At 40.8% G+C, this 17,552-nt stretch overlaps 1 protein-coding gene across 2 annotated transcripts in view; it reads left to right on the forward strand.

Moving 5' to 3' along the window:
* RALB (RAS like proto-oncogene B) overlaps positions 1 to 17,552 on the forward strand; it is a 49,557-nt gene that overhangs the window by 7,115 nt on the left and 24,890 nt on the right. Inside the window, exon 1 of one of the 2 annotated variants that reach the window (XM_055812255.1) lies at positions 16,148 to 16,306. The exons of the other annotated variant lie outside the window; for it this stretch is intronic. The gene's annotated coding sequence lies outside the window, so the exon portion shown is untranslated. Of the gene's footprint in view, positions 1 to 16,147; positions 16,307 to 17,552 lie in introns of those variants that run through there. 2 annotated transcript variants of the gene reach the window in all.

Genomic DNA, 17,552 nt, shown 5'->3' on the forward strand with positions numbered 1-17,552 from the left:
ATTTGACAGTGAGAGAGAAACTGAGGTACAGCCATAGTGCTACTCTGAAGTTAATATAATGAATATATTATTATGGAGATTTGATTCGCAGAATTGAGAAAGCATTTGTGGTAATATGGTGCTTATACATTACAGCCAGAAAATGAAACAGAAAAGAAAGTGAAAAGAAATGCATAATGAGGGAGTTGGCCAGTTTAGTTCCATTTATGCAAGCACAACGAAAGGGAAAAAGCTAAGGAATGCCACAAGTAATAAAAAAGTCCAATATCATTTACCTTAAATTGTATTAATTATAAAAGGTGGAGTTAGTAATGCAGGCAAGGTACATTTTTTCCAACATTCCTTATTATGTGTTAATCATGGCACTTGTAAGGATCCAAGAATCTTGGATCACGCAACTTGCAAAATAACACTAGTGTGTTTCTTGCTGGAATTAGGTATAGCAAGGCAAGTACAAGCTGAAACTGTAAATATGAGGAAGGGCTTTTCTGTTCAATAAATCAAGCAGTTTCTGCTGAAACTAGTTTTGCTTGAGGACTAATTTGAGGTTCCAAGTGTCTTTCAGTGCTGACAGCTGAAGAAGGTAGCTCTGGGCCAGATTGTAATGTTCACTCCTTGCTCTAATGGGCGGATGTGTTTAATTAACCTTTGTTTCTGCAGAAGCAGACATTCTAGCAAGCTGCAGGAATGCTAAAGGAGGGAAATCTAAACAACACTGAACCTAGGCACATTCTGTATATCTAGTACTAGGCAGAGAATGTTAATATAGCCAAATACTGTTTCCTAGGAGATAGGTTTGTATAAGCAACTTCTGTAAAAGAAATTTAACATGGTTCCCCCTGTAGGGCTCCACCCTTCCCATTAATTTCACAAGACCCAGCTATGATCCCGTGTCCTTGGGACTCTTGTGCCTGGTTAAAGATTGGACACAGTCCTCCCAATGAGGGTCACAAAAGCATGTATTCAAGGTGGAAATGTTCTTAGCATTGTTTGGGTAGAGTTAGACCTGACAGTTGCTGCCTGTTCCATGCCCAGCGGTGATTTCTCCAGATACCATAGCTTGGGCAGATCCTTCCCAGAGTTTCCCGTAAAGTGCACATCTTAGGGATTATAGCTTATTCTTCAGAAGGCATATGGCAAGTCTAATGCAAAGCAGATATCCCTTGCATAAGTTGCTGAGGGCACTGTTTTTCACTTGAAAAATGAAAGCACTGTAGATTTCAAGTAATACAAATACAGCAAACTCCCGGCCACAAGGTCCCTTGGCCCTAATCTTTCACTAACAAACGACCAACTTTGCATGAGTGTTTTGAAAGCATGCAAATCAGAGCTTATCTTCCCTGACCTTCATCAACTCCCTGCCACAATAGCATCATTGTTTGGTATCTCCTCCCCTTAGTAAGCTGCACCCTCCATTCCTCTCGCTTCCTTTCCAGCCCAAATCTTTCCATCTGAGAGACTTTTTAAAGCTCTGCTTTGCCATCTAGTTTTGTTACTACTGTGATCTAAATGCCAACCTCCTTCAGTCCTGGTTGTGTCAGTCTCAGTTAGCCAAGACCCTGTTTTTACTCAAAAGGTGCCATTTAAACTTGAGTGATGGACATTCTTTCTACTCTTGTAGTTTTACAAACAGGGTGTATTTCAGAAACGTTTAGGTTACAGCATTTTTCTTACTGAAACTACACAGTAGCAACACAGTATCTCAATTATAAACAGTACTTTTCCCACCTCAGCACTGCGATGCAGAATTCTTCCCTTCATAGTACCGTGCAGCCATTTCCACACTGCCACAGTACACAGAAACTAGTGTTCAGGCTGCAATTAAGTTAGCGAATTGCTAATCCCATGCTTTGTCCACTGGGTTACTGTTCCAGAATGGAGAGGTGTACACAAATGATGTAACCAAGGAAAAATAAAACTGGCTACAGTTGTCAGGATCGTAAATTCAGTATAATTCTTCAGCTTGTTCATACTGGCCTCTGTATGTTTCTAGTAAGGACTGATGACTCCAAATACCATAAGCTGTGTTAAATTCTTGGGTGATGACAATTTCCTTTATAATGTTGCCCAGTGTGTGAGATTATAGAGATAGGATTGTGTAGGCCTGCTACAAGCAGAATGTCTTATTGCAGAAAGAAGGTTTGCACAGACTAAGGAGAATCTTTATGTCCAGAATGTGGACATAATAGACAATGATTTCCAAAAGCTCTTAGCATTGGCCAAACTCACAGCACAGTCCATGGATGTAGTCAGGCTGAGCTGACAGAGATTACTTTTGAAAATTCTTCACCAGCATGGTTCAACATGCAGCCCACTGACCAAACCTGGTGTGCAGGATCTTCTGTCTGGCCTGAACCATCTTTTTTATGGAAATTCCAAGGAGAGAGCTGCTGCCTCATCCCAAAGAGAAGGAATGGTGGGAGGATGATTCTTAACCATGCTTCTGAGAACAGCACCCTGATACAGATAAGTTGTTGCTGTGCTTCTGTCTGAATGAGTTTGTGAGTGCTTGGGCTTGTGAAAGAAAATACCCCTACATAGCCTGCTTCATTGTCTCCTTGTTGGGCAGGTAAGAACAGCAGCACTCCTCCACCACTGCCACTCTCATTTGCTGCTTGTTGGGGGCAGGGGGCGGATAGGACACACCGTAGGGAGCAAGGGACAGTAGTGTTCTGCTGCAGCCTATTGCTCCACTCAGCCTCCCCCTCAAACCTGCTTCACTGCCCAAGTATGAATGTATGAATAGTAGGAGGTATGAAATCACAGTCCTGAGTTGTTATTGATTGTCATCTCGATAGCCTGGCCTTAAACTGGGGTCTGACTCATACAGCCTCTGGGGCTTGACTAGCCCATTAATATACTTAACATTGCTGTAGGTGTCACTCACTGAGAAGGAATATATGTCAATACATTTGTATTCTTTTGTATTTGTGTGTGTCTCTTCTTTGGCCATCTGCATGTGATGCATGACTCAATTTCCCTGCACAACTGTGTAATTATGGAAATAATTTCAGTAAGAGTGAATTCTGTGTGCATACAAGGATACAGGATTTATGGGTTAATCATGCAGGCTTTTTATTCAAGTGAATACATTCAGCAGAAGTCCTATCTTCCTTCAGAACAGGAAACATAGTGCTGATGGGGACTGAAAAGATGTTGCTGTCCTTAGAGTTGACAGCAAAGCTCGTTCACTAGTGGGAATAGGCACCATTCTGAGCTAATACAAAGATTAAAAGCCAATGGAAAGAATTACAGTATCATCTTAATTTTAACATAATCTAAGTATGAATTATCAGAACTGAGAGCTCTCCCTTAAATACAAGTTTAAACAATGTCTTTATCTTCAGGGAGACTCGTTTAATTGAGATTGATGTAAATCTCAGCTGAAACTTCTGCTTGAGGAAGAGTGCTCCCGGATGAGTCCATGGCTTGGTTTCAGCACATGCAGCCAGTACGTACAGTACAGGGGAAAGCTACATCAACTTTCAGTCAAGCTGAAAGGGTACCTCTTCTGGTTTTGATAGATGGCAGTTAATTACATTTTTCCTCTTTGGAAGAGGTATACACTTCTTTCTTTTGTTAGCTTGTCTGATAATGGCAGGGGATTTTTCTGAGGGTAATCTTGGAACAAAACAGCAGCTCTAGGCACTCTGTCAGAAGCCAAATACAAGGGAAGGGTGGAGTGAAGTTGCTATTTGCTAATAAGAATAGTCTACAAGAAAGTTTCCTTATCTCTCTTCAATACTTGTTCTTCAGAAAGTAACTATGATGAAAAGGCAGGAGCTATTCTTCTCTGCCATAAATTCTTTTCCGATAAGTCTTTTGGAAGAAATCACAATGCTATCTTCATTCAAATCCTTCCTAAGATGCATTTCTTCCATAAAGTGTTTCTATGCTAATCCACTAGGCGTTGCTATTTACATTTTTAAAAGAAACAGATTACTAAACCTGGACTGATTGTAGATTAAGAATTCCTAAATGCATGCATGTCCCATAGGAAAGCATAGTCCATGGGAAGAATCTATTGCCTCCTGGCAGTAGTTCTTTGTATTGTGTTTTTATTTCTTATTGTTGATTGTAATCTTCACAGGGAAGGGGCGTTTGTCTTTATGCACCTTTAAGGCATCATATATGTCTGTAACTTTATGCAAATTAGTGAAGATCAAGAAAGAAACAAGAAGTAATTTTACAATACAAATTAGCTTTGCCTTGAATAGCAGTTAAATTCTACTCCGTCATCCCAGTGTAAATCCAGACTTGGTGCTGAAGTCACTGCAACGTAATATTGTCATAGCTCTTGATGCAAAGAAGACTGAAAGGGAAAGGAGGCCAGTAATGCTGCATCTAATAGATTCATTCCCATTATCTTAGACTATGCAAACATTAAATAACCCCATTTGTCTCTTCAGGACATGTTGGCTCTATGCTGCTTTGTGCTATAGGCTGCTAATACAACTCAGAAATGTGTATCTGCTATTTAACAGTGTATGAAGCAGTGGTTCCTAAACCAGGTGCTATACTAGTGAGGTCACAAGTTTCAAATGAGGTCACAAGATACACGAAATTAAATTTGATCACATATTTATGCTAGTATTGGGAGTTGCATTAAATTCTTGCTCTACCATAGCAGTTTCTTGCAGTGAAAAAATTGGGGAACTGCTATGTTGTATTCTATGAAAAACTGGGTGGAGAGACTATTTCCTCTGAGTCATCGGTGGGAAAAGTCCATTATTACAGGGGTGAAACATGTGAACATGACAGCTGAAACTGAAAAAATCCCTACAACTCTGAACAAATTCAAATAAGTTGATACAGAATATTTCAAATCCAAAGGTGTCAACTCCATTGCTTTCCATAACTGTAATTAATTTATACGTCCAAAATATTATGTTGTTATAATAATTATCGTAACAAAGTTAATTATAAATCAGTCCTTCACAACCAAAATACACTCACTGCTACGTAAAACATGACAGTAATTTATGCATGATATAATGAGAAGATGAGAAGAAAGGAAAAAGATTGTTACATCCATCAGAAATAGATGGACCCTTTTTTTTTTTTTTTTTTTTTTTTTTTAGCAGTGTGTACATATCTGTGCTGGAATCTGGCAAGGAAGCCCTGCCAGTAAGGGCAGGGGATGTTGTAGAGTTAGCAAGCCCAGGAGCCAGGAAGGAAGGCAATGCTTCCTGATACTCATTAGCAAACTCAGAGGAAGGACAGCATCCTGCCTAGTCATGCTAAATCAACTAGAGAGACCCTGTTAACAAAGCAAATCCCTTACCCATCCTTGTTTAAGCAGAAGGATATTCAGACTCAGTTAGGAAAGAGAAGCCATGATTTTGTACATGGGTGTGCAAAGCACCCATTGAACTTCACTCCTGTACTGTGACTTCCTAATTTGTTCAAGGGAACTGTAAAATTAAGAACCTGAGGGCTGACGTCTCTTTGTTTTGCCTCCCTTTATCAAGCATACTTGGTCAGTTTTCACCTTTTTACGCTATGCCTCGCCTTCAGTATTTATGCCATGTCCCATTAAAATCCTCAGCTGGGAACTTCATTCTTTCAGCTGCACAGCTACTGCATAACATTTGTCAATCTGGGAATTTCAAATAGTGTGACTTAGTGTGATTGAAAAGCAAATGGTTTGTCTTTATACACAGAACTGCCATATCCCCTAAACCAATGCAATTCGATTCTGACCTGGAAAGGGACATCAGAGTTCAGTCTCTCATGCCCTCATGGTGCTTCACTTCTTGTAGTTACCAGTATACAAACAGAACAGGAAGTGTTTGTAATACTAATATTTTCAAGAACCAACCACTGTTAACCACATAGTTTATGGTTTTAACTGTTTACTAATGGATTTGGTTGTCTCACAGCATTTAGACAAATTGACACAAATGGCAGCTTAGATGACAGTTTTAAAGCTGTCATCCTTATGGGGCGATTCCACACACAAGTTACTATCAGCAAAATTGCAAAAACACTTGTAAAACCTTTGTTAAATAACTTAAATTGAAATTAGCATGTGCTCAAACCAATGTAAACAACAAGCCATACAGACCAGAATATATTAAAAACAAAAACAAGAAAAAACCCAAAATAAACCAACAACAAAAACCTTAGGAAGGGGAAGCATACAAAGAAGAATGCTGATGTTAGGCTAAATTCTCAGGCTATGTTTCATTACTGTAACCATTTATGAAGGACTTTCAAGCCAGTTGTGGTATTTCTCCCCTTTGTGTTTATAACTCTGTTACATCCTTAACTGTCATGTTCCTAGCTAAACTTTTCCTCTTGAAAGTTTCTTAGTCAACATTATTTCTAGTCAGATTTGAATCAGCAAAGCAGAACATTTCCTGTCCTTGGGAGGACAAATCTATACTGGATATTAGGAGCCTGTGTCAGCGCTAACAGGATGCAGGCCAGGAAGCTATGCATTTTATTAACAGGAACTAGAGCAAGAGTAGCAAAGTTTTTGCAGGATTAGAATGAAATGTTTGTACGTGGAACAGAGTAAGACGTGGAATTGAAAAATGTTTTATATAACTAAAATAAGGCTACCAGCAAAGTAGTTTGCTAGATTGGGAAATTATCAGGAGTTTACGAGGCAAAGCTTAAGCTCAAAAACTAGATTTCAATGAAAGTTCTAGCTGCCTAACTAACTGGAATCATGTCTCTGGCATGCTGAAAAAGGCCACTGTGGTGAATTGAGAGTCCAAATGAGTTACAGCCTGGAGCAACAAGCCATTGACACTCTACTAACAAATGAATAGTAAAAAATTTGGAAGTTAACAAAAATTAAGCTAGAATTAGCATTGATCAACAAGAATAAAAATTGACTCAACTTCTCAGGCTGGAACACAAAGCATGCTTCTCGGGGACTTAACTGTGCACATGGGCCAAAATGCAAATAGGAAGTAGCTCTGTGGTGTGGATTTAAAATAAGACCAGGAGTAGACACAAGTGTGGTACCATCTAATGTATTATAGCTGTCTGCTGGTCAGCATTTCCTGATCTGGACTAGCATGGATTCATACCTCTTCTGGCAGCAACCCGAGAGTTTCCTCACAATCCAAACCCGTGACAGAGCAAACTTGGTTGTTTCATATTTGCTAGGTGAAGTAGGAATGTGTGTCAAAAAAAAGTGACAAACATTTTATGTGTCAGCTTTACAGGCTGCTCTTCCTGTTAATTACAGCTTTCCACTGAATGAAGTCTCTGACAGGGATAGGTGAGCATCACGCTCCATTAGCTGGTTGGAAAAGCATAAAAAGCCTTATTTCTTCCATAAGAAGGAACGCATATTTAGCTTCAGGGATATAGAAACTTTCTTGAGAAATAAATCCACAGCTTTTTTCATTGCTGATTTGTGACCTAGAGATCTGTAAAATCATGAAGTATCCTCCTTTATGACAGCTGCAGATTTATTACAGCTAATGTGGCAAGGGAAGCAGCCCTTTTATTATAAGCTTTTAAATGGGAGGAGATGAAAGTTATTGATTAAATTGATGCTGTAGGTGCAGCAACCAAAGACAAAGCATGGCAATCACACCTACTTGTTTTCACACTTGCGGGTTTTGGGAACTGACAGGAAAGATTACTTTTGATTTATACCTATTTCTGAGAAGTAAGGCCTGATGATAATCATCAGGTAGTTCACCTGTGTCATGCAACAGCTATGTCAAAAGTCAACAGTTATACTACAAGGCAGAATGAACTTGTGTGTGGAGTCACCCCATGAGCACAGCTTCAAACCAAGCTGGAAAATTCTGGGGATGAGACAGTGTGTTTCCCACAGCCACTGATTTTCTTTTAACTAGAATAAACTCCTGTATCTGAGGTCTCTTAAGGCCCTCTGCAATGATTGGGCATATCCTTTAATGATAGGAAATGATTCCTATCTTTTAATGCAGATTCTTCTAACACAGGTAAGAGTCCTAAGTGAACCTTTTATGTCTGTTTGCAAAATAATGTCCCATCAGAAGTTTTTAATTTTCTTCATGCTGCAGTCTTTACCTGCTTCTACTTTTTAACTGCATTGTTTGAATGACAAGAATTAAGAAACAAGAATTCCATGAAGATACATAGAACCTTAACGGCAGAAGAGCTAGCTATGGCTTCGTGTACTGAAAATTTTTGTAAGAATCACAGCTCTCTCTGGGCAAGGAATTCTAAAAAGAAATATAAAGATGAGCTATTTTTATCCAGTTATTAAAGATGACCCCCAAAGTTTAAGGAAAATTGAACTCTACAGGCAGAGTTGCGCTCTATGATTCAGACTGTATTTAGAAATGGCAGCTTAGACCTATCTCTGTTAATACCATACAGCAAAGTAAGACGGTACGAATCGGCTAAGTGGAAAAGGAACTGAGTTTTACCATCTTTTCCTGAACTGAAAATTTCCCAAATTATCCCCAGAAAACCCTTGAAGCTGTTTTAAGAAAAGCCACAAGGAAACTGTTACTGAGCCTTCAGTGCTGAGAAGTCAAAGAAGCCCAGCTGATCCAAACAAAGGATTCTTTACATGCTAATGAAAAGAGAGATTCAGCAGGTGGATGCATTGCTTAGACTGTGAAAAACTGAAAAGGCAGAACAACATGAAGCTGAATCTAGCACAGACGTGACATGACTATTGCATTTTGCATTTGACATAACGGGTATCTTCAGCCATAATGGCCATATCCATTGCATTTCTGCTTTCCAAAGAGCATGAAGGACTGCCCTTCCTGGGAAGGAAGTGGCAGCTGCCACAAGACTATAATAATATCTCAGGCTTATTCTATATAAAGATCTTTTCTAAATTTACAAGGAAATAACTTGTTAATGCATTTGTCAAGAAAACAGAAATTGCTAAATGTTATGGAGCTTCCATTTACTTTTCCCTTTCCCAGCTATGTATCTGCCTTTTAGGTATCCTAAGTGTCTTACATCCTAAATTAATGATAACTGTTAAATGGAAGAGCTAAGATCATGATCTACCACCCTCTTAAGACTTTTGACAAAAGGACTGGGCAGACTTTGGGGAAAGTAGCGTCTTAAGCCACTAGAGTAAGATCTCTGTGATCCCTTCTCTGAACGTAATCTATGCAAGCCAATGAGTTCAGTGGGAAGCTGATAAGAATGACTTAGGAAGAGGGTATCTTGTAAATCTTGTCCTTCTCCATGAAGAGGGAAGGACGGAAGGAGTACCAGTCTTTTCTTTGAAATCACAGGAAGAAGATTAATCCTTTGTATGTGAGGTCTTAGGGTTTTCCAGAAATAAATCATAATGAAATAACAAAAGTTGGGGATTGAAAAGAAGGTTAGGCTGTGGGCTTCCAGTGTCTGATGGAGTCCCATACATACACTTTGGTCAAGGTACATTACTTTTGCAGACCGAGGACCCCACAAACAAGTACAGCTCTTCCAAAGCTTTTTCAAAGCAATAGGAGGCTTAATGTAAATTGCATCACAAGATAAAATATATTTATGGTTAATTTACAATTTATTTATTAATGTGTTAACAGGTTAAATATTAATTACCTATTAATAAGTTGAATGGTGAATTGCTGCTACTGACATACTTAGCTTTTAGGAAATAGTCTTTTCTAAAAAGCTAATCTCTGACTCTTTTGACAGATCCTAAGTATGTGTTACTGTTCACTGAAAAGATAAAAGACAATACAGAAGCCAGAATGTTATAGGATACAATGGATGTTTATTTTGAAATAACTTTCCTTAATCCTCTAATGTAAAGCATATCGTACTCTTACCGATTTAACATGAAAAAAAAAAAGGAGAGGCTGTTTGCAGATTGTATTAGGTTATCAACCACAGGTAGCACATCTTTTCTAGAGAAGAATGTTGTGTAAACTAGCCTATGAACATTCAGCTGAATACTGAAATTTTTTTTCAAACGCAGCAATATCACACAACCTATTATGTTCTTAACGAGCTCTATAACTAACAATAATGTCATAATGATAGTTACATTAGCATATTCATAGACATAGAAACTTCCTCATAAACTTCACTGGTGGGACAAGTTCCTACAGGTTTCCTACAATACCTACTTTACTCCTTTTCTGAGGCTTTCACCTCTGGGTTGAAATATAGTGACTAATGAAAAATGAAGTGTTATATTGTGGAAGTTCAGGGAGTAAAGAATCTGTAGCAAAGTGCAGCTGAAGATGAATTTTGGCTGACAAATTTTGTAGCCATTCCTTTCACCATCCAAACCACTTCATACAGAACTTGGATTTCCAGAATAGATTTTCTATTCAAACTCACATTCAGACCTTCTTTAACTTGACATTTCCCAGCCTGATACTGCAAAGTTATGTGGTAGGGGCAAGAAAAGTCTCATTTTTTAGCCCCTGAGTCATATCTGAGTTTATTCTAGAGGGTGTGCCATTGATGAATAGGTAAAATACTATCATAACAATAACTAACTTTATTACAAAGTTCAGGTCCCAAGATCCCTCTAATAAAATGTGAAGTGCTTGAGAAAAAAAAATTTCTGTAGCCACTTAAATGGTAGAGGGGCATCAAAGCTCCCAAATGTTTGCAACAGATGTTGCAATTATACATGGAAAAGAGAAAACTGCACGCATAACAATGAAGATAGCAGACTAAACATGAAAGGCTTTTATGGCATAAGAATATGTTTGCATAAAAAAATGCTACAATTTAATTTGCAGAAAGACATTTTAATCTCATTCTAAGTTACATCAACTTAATTAGGGATTGTAAACAGTAGTACTTTAAGATTATATAATTTTAATTGACAAATCTTCTTCTTTCTGAAGTATTGCTCCCACCCTGCTGGAACGCTAGTTGCTATCAGAGACAGTAATTTTTTTTTGTTAATTTAATGTATTTGTCAGTAATGTCATCTGGAAAATTTGATTAAAAAATCAGAGACACAAGATCTGTTAGCATGAATTTTTTTCAGCCATGCACAAATCACCCTCCAACAGCAGCTATTCAACAAGGTAGCACTGTTCAACTCGGTAAGCTGAATTCTCAGTAATGTTAGCTGCCTTATTATTCTGGCAAAATCTCCTGCCTTATCTATTTCCAGAATAATTGCAGTTTTTACACAATGGTTTGATAATGATAATCACATTCAACTTTATCTGTAAGACACTAAAGTACACTTTCTACCCTACAAGTAACTGGTAAAGCTTTAGTTAATGTATCTGCTTCAGCAGTGCAGTTCAGCAAATGTGGGCCAGCTGGAGGGAGTCCAAAGAAGAGAGTGACTGGCAACTAGGAAACATGACCTATAACAAACAACTGAAAAAAACAGGTGTTATTTGAAGGAAGAAAAGAATTCTGAGGAGTGAAAAAATAACGATTTTTGAATATTTAGCAGATTGATGCAAAAAGGAAAAAAATAAATATCTGATTGCTATGTCCCATATGCACCTAATTAATACGCTTAAACTGCAGTAAGTGACATTTAAGCTAAATGATTGATTTTTTTCTTATGACAATTTAAATAAACTGTTATGATGCTCACACAATCTTAATTAAATTACATTAATTAAATGGTATTAAAAAATTACATGCAAAAAATTATATATGTGTAACTGATCTTGCCTTTGGGCTATGGTGTAATGCTATTTGACCTCTTATGACTCTCTGTAGACCCTTATTTCTTTTGATTCTTGGCTATCAAGATATTTACAATAAACTTAGCTCCTTCTGCAAAGACTCCAAGAACAGGCCCTAAATCTGTCATGGTGTTGATAATCATGATGATCAGAAGCGTAGCACTTGTAAAACTGGGATGTGAAATCCCTTACCTCGCAAAATGTCAGTCAGAATCTCCTTAAAAATGACCTTGTGATATGATCCTGACAAATCCCAGCTGTATCTGAAATGGAAAGGTTATTTAATAGTGAAGTTTATTTTACTTCCTGCTGTCTGTAACAAAAATAAAGTGCATGATATAGTCAAAACACTATAAACTCCTACAAGGCCCAAACCACAGTCATATTTCATTTACTATTGTTTGTTTCTGATATATTTTAGATTACTTCTTTATTGGTTTTGAATGCTGAAATCCCTAAATCATGGTGAGATCAGCTTCATTCTCTTAAGTATAGAAACAGTTGGTATAATGTAGTTCTTGTTAGACTATCCATGCCCAAAGAGAAAATAATCTTTGACTAAATTATTTTTTAGACAAACTCCGTTTGAGTACACACTATGTACATGTACTTCTGACAAGCTATCTGAGCCTAGATTAACTCTAGCATCTGAACTCTACACATACAAAAAAAAATATTTTGAGAACAAAAAGGACATCACAGCATTCTAGAAAATCCAGTGGGTTTCCTTCTCTTTTTTCCAACTAGCTTTCTTCCGTCGTCCCGTTTTATGCTAGTATTTATTTTGATTGAAAAATTGTTTAAAAAGTAGGTTTAAAAAAATACAGTATCTTTGGATTAAATAAATTAATAAAAACTTACAGGTCTGGTTACCGTCACTGAACCATTGCTTTGTGCTGCACAGGTGCTGTGAGGGACTGGGTGTGTGTAACTATGAATTCCTTCAGAAAGGGACAGCCCCCCCCTGCTGCTTTAACCTCTTCTTACGTCACTGGCTCAGCCCCCACGCTGGAGATGTGGCAGGACCACTTCTCCACTGACTCCGATTTCTTTGTGGTTATTACCAGCAACAGTTTCTGTTCAGTCTCTTGTAAAATGAAGCTGTTCAGTCTCTTGTAAAATGAAGCTGGGTAAAAGTTGTGAATTAGGTACCTGTCCTGCAGCTGTCCCTCGTCAGCATTGAGATGTCAGCAGAGAAGAGAATCTGCCTCTTATTTCTGTTATTGCCAGTGACTGCAAATGACATCACTAAATCTGCAAAGACTGACTTCCTAGGTAGCCCTGATTCCCTTGCAATTCAAGATCCTCCCAAGTTCCTGATCAGTTTATATGCCTTTCTTTTTACCCCTGAGAATATTACATGATCTCTGCAGGAACAGAGTGGAGGTGGAATTCCTTCTGTCCATCACTGGCAGCCTCTGAGGCCTTATAGTTCCTCAAATAATTTTTTCCTGAACTGGATCCTTACCTTGTTCCTCCCGTAGTCACTTGTGTGAAAAAAATAGGCCAGAGATGCTATAAAACTGTCAAAGAAGAACTGGATATGCAGATGGTGGTTTTACACAAACGCTGTACAGGTGTAAATGACAAAACACGGAGACCAAGGCACCTGCTAGTCCCATGTGTCATGAAATGATCAGAAAGATGAAGGAGTTAACAATGTTGGCTTCTCTCCCTTCAGCAGTGGTGGATATGGTAATCCAAGGGACTAGATCAATAGAACCCATAAAGTTTACACAGCTCCGCTTTTCCCTGCAGAACCTGGGCTAGGTTTGGTGGTCTACAACCCATCTTACTAGGAATGGGTCTATTACCATCTTTTCCATATAATTCCTCGTCTACATCTCCCTTGATTTTCTTTGTCAGTTACTTCCACAATAATAATAATGAAAAAAAAAGGTTAAAAATCGAATAGAGATATATATCTGGGTTTTAAACGTTGCTTGTTACTAGTTTCTAGAACTAATTTCAGTTAATTCTTGTTTCAGCTAACCATCTTTCCAGAATACATTTCTAAAATAAAACCGCTCAGGAGAGAAGTATGAGTCCTAATCTTTGCAAAGAAAAATATTTGCTGCTCAGTCATCCCACCACACTTACTGTTGTTCATGACTCTGGCAGTGACAGTGCCCTGTTACATTCTTAGTGGGCTAGAAACTAGATGCATGCATCAGAAATACTGTTCCTGTCTCTAAGAATTTGCAGTTTAAAACATATTATAGCATGATAAAGCAACAGCTAGAGGTAAATTTTTTCATCTCTACTGAAATCTTACTTGTTTAGAAAGTGAATGTTTACTGTCTGCAAAGCACTTAGGATAAAATACATGCAATATAAATGACAATGAAAACAAATTTTCTCCCCTAAATTGTTCTATAGAATTTTTCTTCATAAAGTACTGAAGCAAAAATACATCTGTAACCATGGAGATTATACCAGGCAACATGAATAATAATTCAAAATGTGGCATCAGACAAATGTTCTTGTCATCATGGCTATTACTACAAAGAAGTAAGTTTCCCCTAAACAATTTGCAGAAGCAGGATAGACGTTAATTTCTCAAGCCTCTTTTTTGCAAGGGGGAAGGGGAAGTGTCAGCACTGTGGTATGAGCAGCAGACTAGTATTGTGTTCAGTTTGAAAAGACCCAGCTTCCCAGGCTCTTGCTAGTTTCAACTCACAGATATGATTTGCTGAAAATACATATCTTCTGTGACTAGTTACATCAGAGCAACTAGTCCACCTCATTGCCTGCCCAACATAAAATATGGCCATGGAGACATACAGTTACAGAATAAATAGTAAACTATTCTCATTAATTTTTACTTTTTGTTTTTTAGCATTACATTCAAATGCCCAAAATCCATCTTAAAAACAATACATGCATAATCTTGGAAATACCAAGATTTGGGTAATTTGTTAGCTATGAAACAACATTCCTTCACATTTGGTGATATTTCTTTCTCTGCTTATTCCTTCTCTGCATAGATGGCATCAAACAGTAAATAGCTCTGGCTGCCAGGTTCTAATGCAGGATGCATATTGATGTGGCTCTTTAATCTGGTACAATCTACAGAGGGGAAGAATTACTGCAATTGGGATCTTTCCTAATAAACAAACCCAAAAAGAGAAAGTCACTTTGCCACCTAAGGGGTTAACTAAAAATCTGGTGTTTTGAGTTAGGAGGAGAAACTGAAGATGATGCAAGGATGATGTCAATCCTGTTTACTTACAATGTATGAAACTTAGTTTTCTTCAAGACAGGAGAAATTCAGAAACTATTTCCTTTTTATGCAGTCCTGAAGTACTCAGCTGTTCCTCAGAGAGCCACATACCTACTTTTTTTTCTGCCTCTGTAACTTTTTTCCAATTCCTGGCATTTTTTGCCAACCCTGAAATTACAGGTTATACTAAATCTCTTTCCAATTCTTCTTCCTCCTCCATTTTATTTTGTTTTGGCAACAGGTCATTGTTCCACCTACCACTTTTATAACGCTGGATTGGTTTTTTTGTTTTTTTTTTTTTTTCATTTATTTCAAGTGACAGGCCTTTTTTATGCTCTTCAAAATACAATTACACCTAGCCATCAATGGATAGAGGTAGAAGGTAATTAATTATTTCCCTTTCTCTTCTGTAGAAGGCTACAAAGAAGCCCAATATAAAAGCAGCCGTTAACACAGCTACTTAACCTAGTGCTTCTGTCCCAGGAGCTCTGACCGCCGGGGATCATCGGCAGTAATGCCTTCCACCATCCCCCAAAGCTGGTGTTTCCAGGCAAAGTGCCGGTTTTCTAGAAGGAAGAATTTTACCCAATGTGTTCACTCAAACTTCAGGATGCGGAATTTAAACAGGTTAACATTTAAATCTGGACAAATTAACCACATTAAAGCAGCAAAAAACCGGTGTGTTTTCCTTTGCAACTGGCAAGACAGCTATGCCTGACTGTGCTATTACTGACGTTAGAATCAGCCAGAGATAATTTGATTTGGGGACTGGTAACGGTTTGAATAAAGAATTGCAGTAAATACAGCAACACAAGAAGCAGGGACATTTCCATTCCTTTGCCTTCTGATCTTAGAGTTATTAGTTTCTGCATCCATCAGTAGAATTTGCACTAACAAATATCATGTATTTAAGATAGAGTCTTTCTAACTTCCTCTGAGTCGAAGCGGAGCCTGTAGGGGTTACGGGCCCAGGCCCCCGCCGGGGCTCTCTGCAGGCCTTGGGGGGGCCCAACGCCCAGACCCCTTTCGCAGACACCTGCGGCGGGGCGGGCAGCCTCCTCCTGCTGGTCTGTGGCTGCTCCCTCAGCAGGACCGGCCCGCACACACCGCCACACGCCCGCCCCACAACCGCCGTGCCCCGGCCGGCCGCCCGCACACCGAGCAGCGCCCCCGCGGCCGCCCCCGCCCCGCCCGCCTCAGCACCGCCCGCCGCCCCCGCGCCCCGCCCCGCCTCCCCAGCCGATTGGCCCGAGAGCACCACGTGACCGCCGGGCGGGCGGGGGAGGCGGTGCCGGGGCGGGCGCGCGCTCGCGCGGAGCCGGGGCCGGCGGGAGCGGCGCCGACGAGGGCGGAAGTGCGCGGCGGGGGCGCGCGGGCGGCGGCACCCCAATGAGAGCGCGGGGGGCGGTGGCGGCGGCGGTTAAAGCGGAGCCGGGCGACAGGCTGGAGCCGCAGCGCGCAGCCGGGTCTTAGCCCCCAGGTGAGAGGGAGCGTGTCTTGGAGCGGGCCCGGCGCGCCCCGGGCTCCGTGGGAGCTTGGCTGTCCCGGCCCCGCTCCCTCGGTGGGGCGAGGTGGGAGCCGCTGGGTCCTGGCCGCGGCCTGAGCGGGCCTGGGCCCGCCGGGCGGGGGCTGTGGCTGTGGCTGAGCTCCCGCGTTCCTGCTTCTTCCCCTTCCACCCCGTTTTGTGGGGAGGGAGCGGGGGTGTCACACGGGGAGCGGGGCGGGCAGAGCCCGGCGGCTTCTAGCCCGGGGACGCGGCTCCGCGGCCACCGGAAAGCTCTGGGGGTGCGGGGAGGGCAGAGCCTCGCGTGTGGCCGGTGTCCCTCGGGCCCGAGGTGGGGCTGGGCTGCCATGCAGCCCCCCTTAGGGGTTTGGCAGCTGGTGCTGCGTCCCGATGGCGCTGGGGCTGAGATGGAGTCGTCGGAGCTGGGTGATTGCTGTGACTTGTATCTACAAGTGGGGCTCGGGGGAGCGAAGGGGTGAGAGGCTGGCCTTGACTGTTGGCTTCTCTGGCTTCTTTTGGCTGCCCCTGGATAAGTGATAACGCTTCATCTGTGCAAGATTAAATGGAGTATTTGGGATACTGTTGGTCTCAGCTGAACCAGAAGTTTCTGAGGGATCTTGTTTTATCAGGCCGGGTTGTCTCTGTGCTGCTCTTGGTTCTCCCGGCAGCCTTACTGACACGGATCTTGTAGGAGGAGAAAGGTGGTGTCTGAGCGCGACCTTACCTGGCGAAGGGCAGGGAGGGAGGCTGTCTGGCGGAGCAGCCCAGTCATGCTTCCTGAACGGCTGGTGGAGGCCTCACTTGCTCTTTCTGCTGGAGTCCTGTTGACTCAATCCTGATCTTGGAACAGGGGCCTGGGTCTTGACAACCTCAGAGTATTTTCATTTGGAAAAGGGAGCAGGGAGACTGTATCTGCACTAGGACCAGCCTTGCCTTTTTCCAGGCTTAAGTTTGCAGTGGTAGCTTTTTGTTTGTTCAACTGTCTAAACATTACTTCTCTAGTTCTGAGATCCTTGTTTCTCTTATGAGGGGCAGGGAAATGCCTGCCTGTTCAAGGGCATCCTCAGAGCTGTGATTTTTCAGGAAAAACTGGCTTTTTTTTTATGCCTTCACTGTCTGTGCCCCCCCCCCCCCCAAGTTATCAAAGCTGAGAGAAGGAACTAACAACTGGGAACCAGACTCATGTTCAGCCTTCATGCAAATAACCTGCAAGAACCACAAC

This window comes from Falco peregrinus, chromosome 8 (genome assembly GCF_023634155.1).
Source record: "Falco peregrinus isolate bFalPer1 chromosome 8, bFalPer1.pri, whole genome shotgun sequence".
NCBI classification, from domain to species: domain Eukaryota; kingdom Metazoa; phylum Chordata; class Aves; order Falconiformes; family Falconidae; genus Falco; species Falco peregrinus.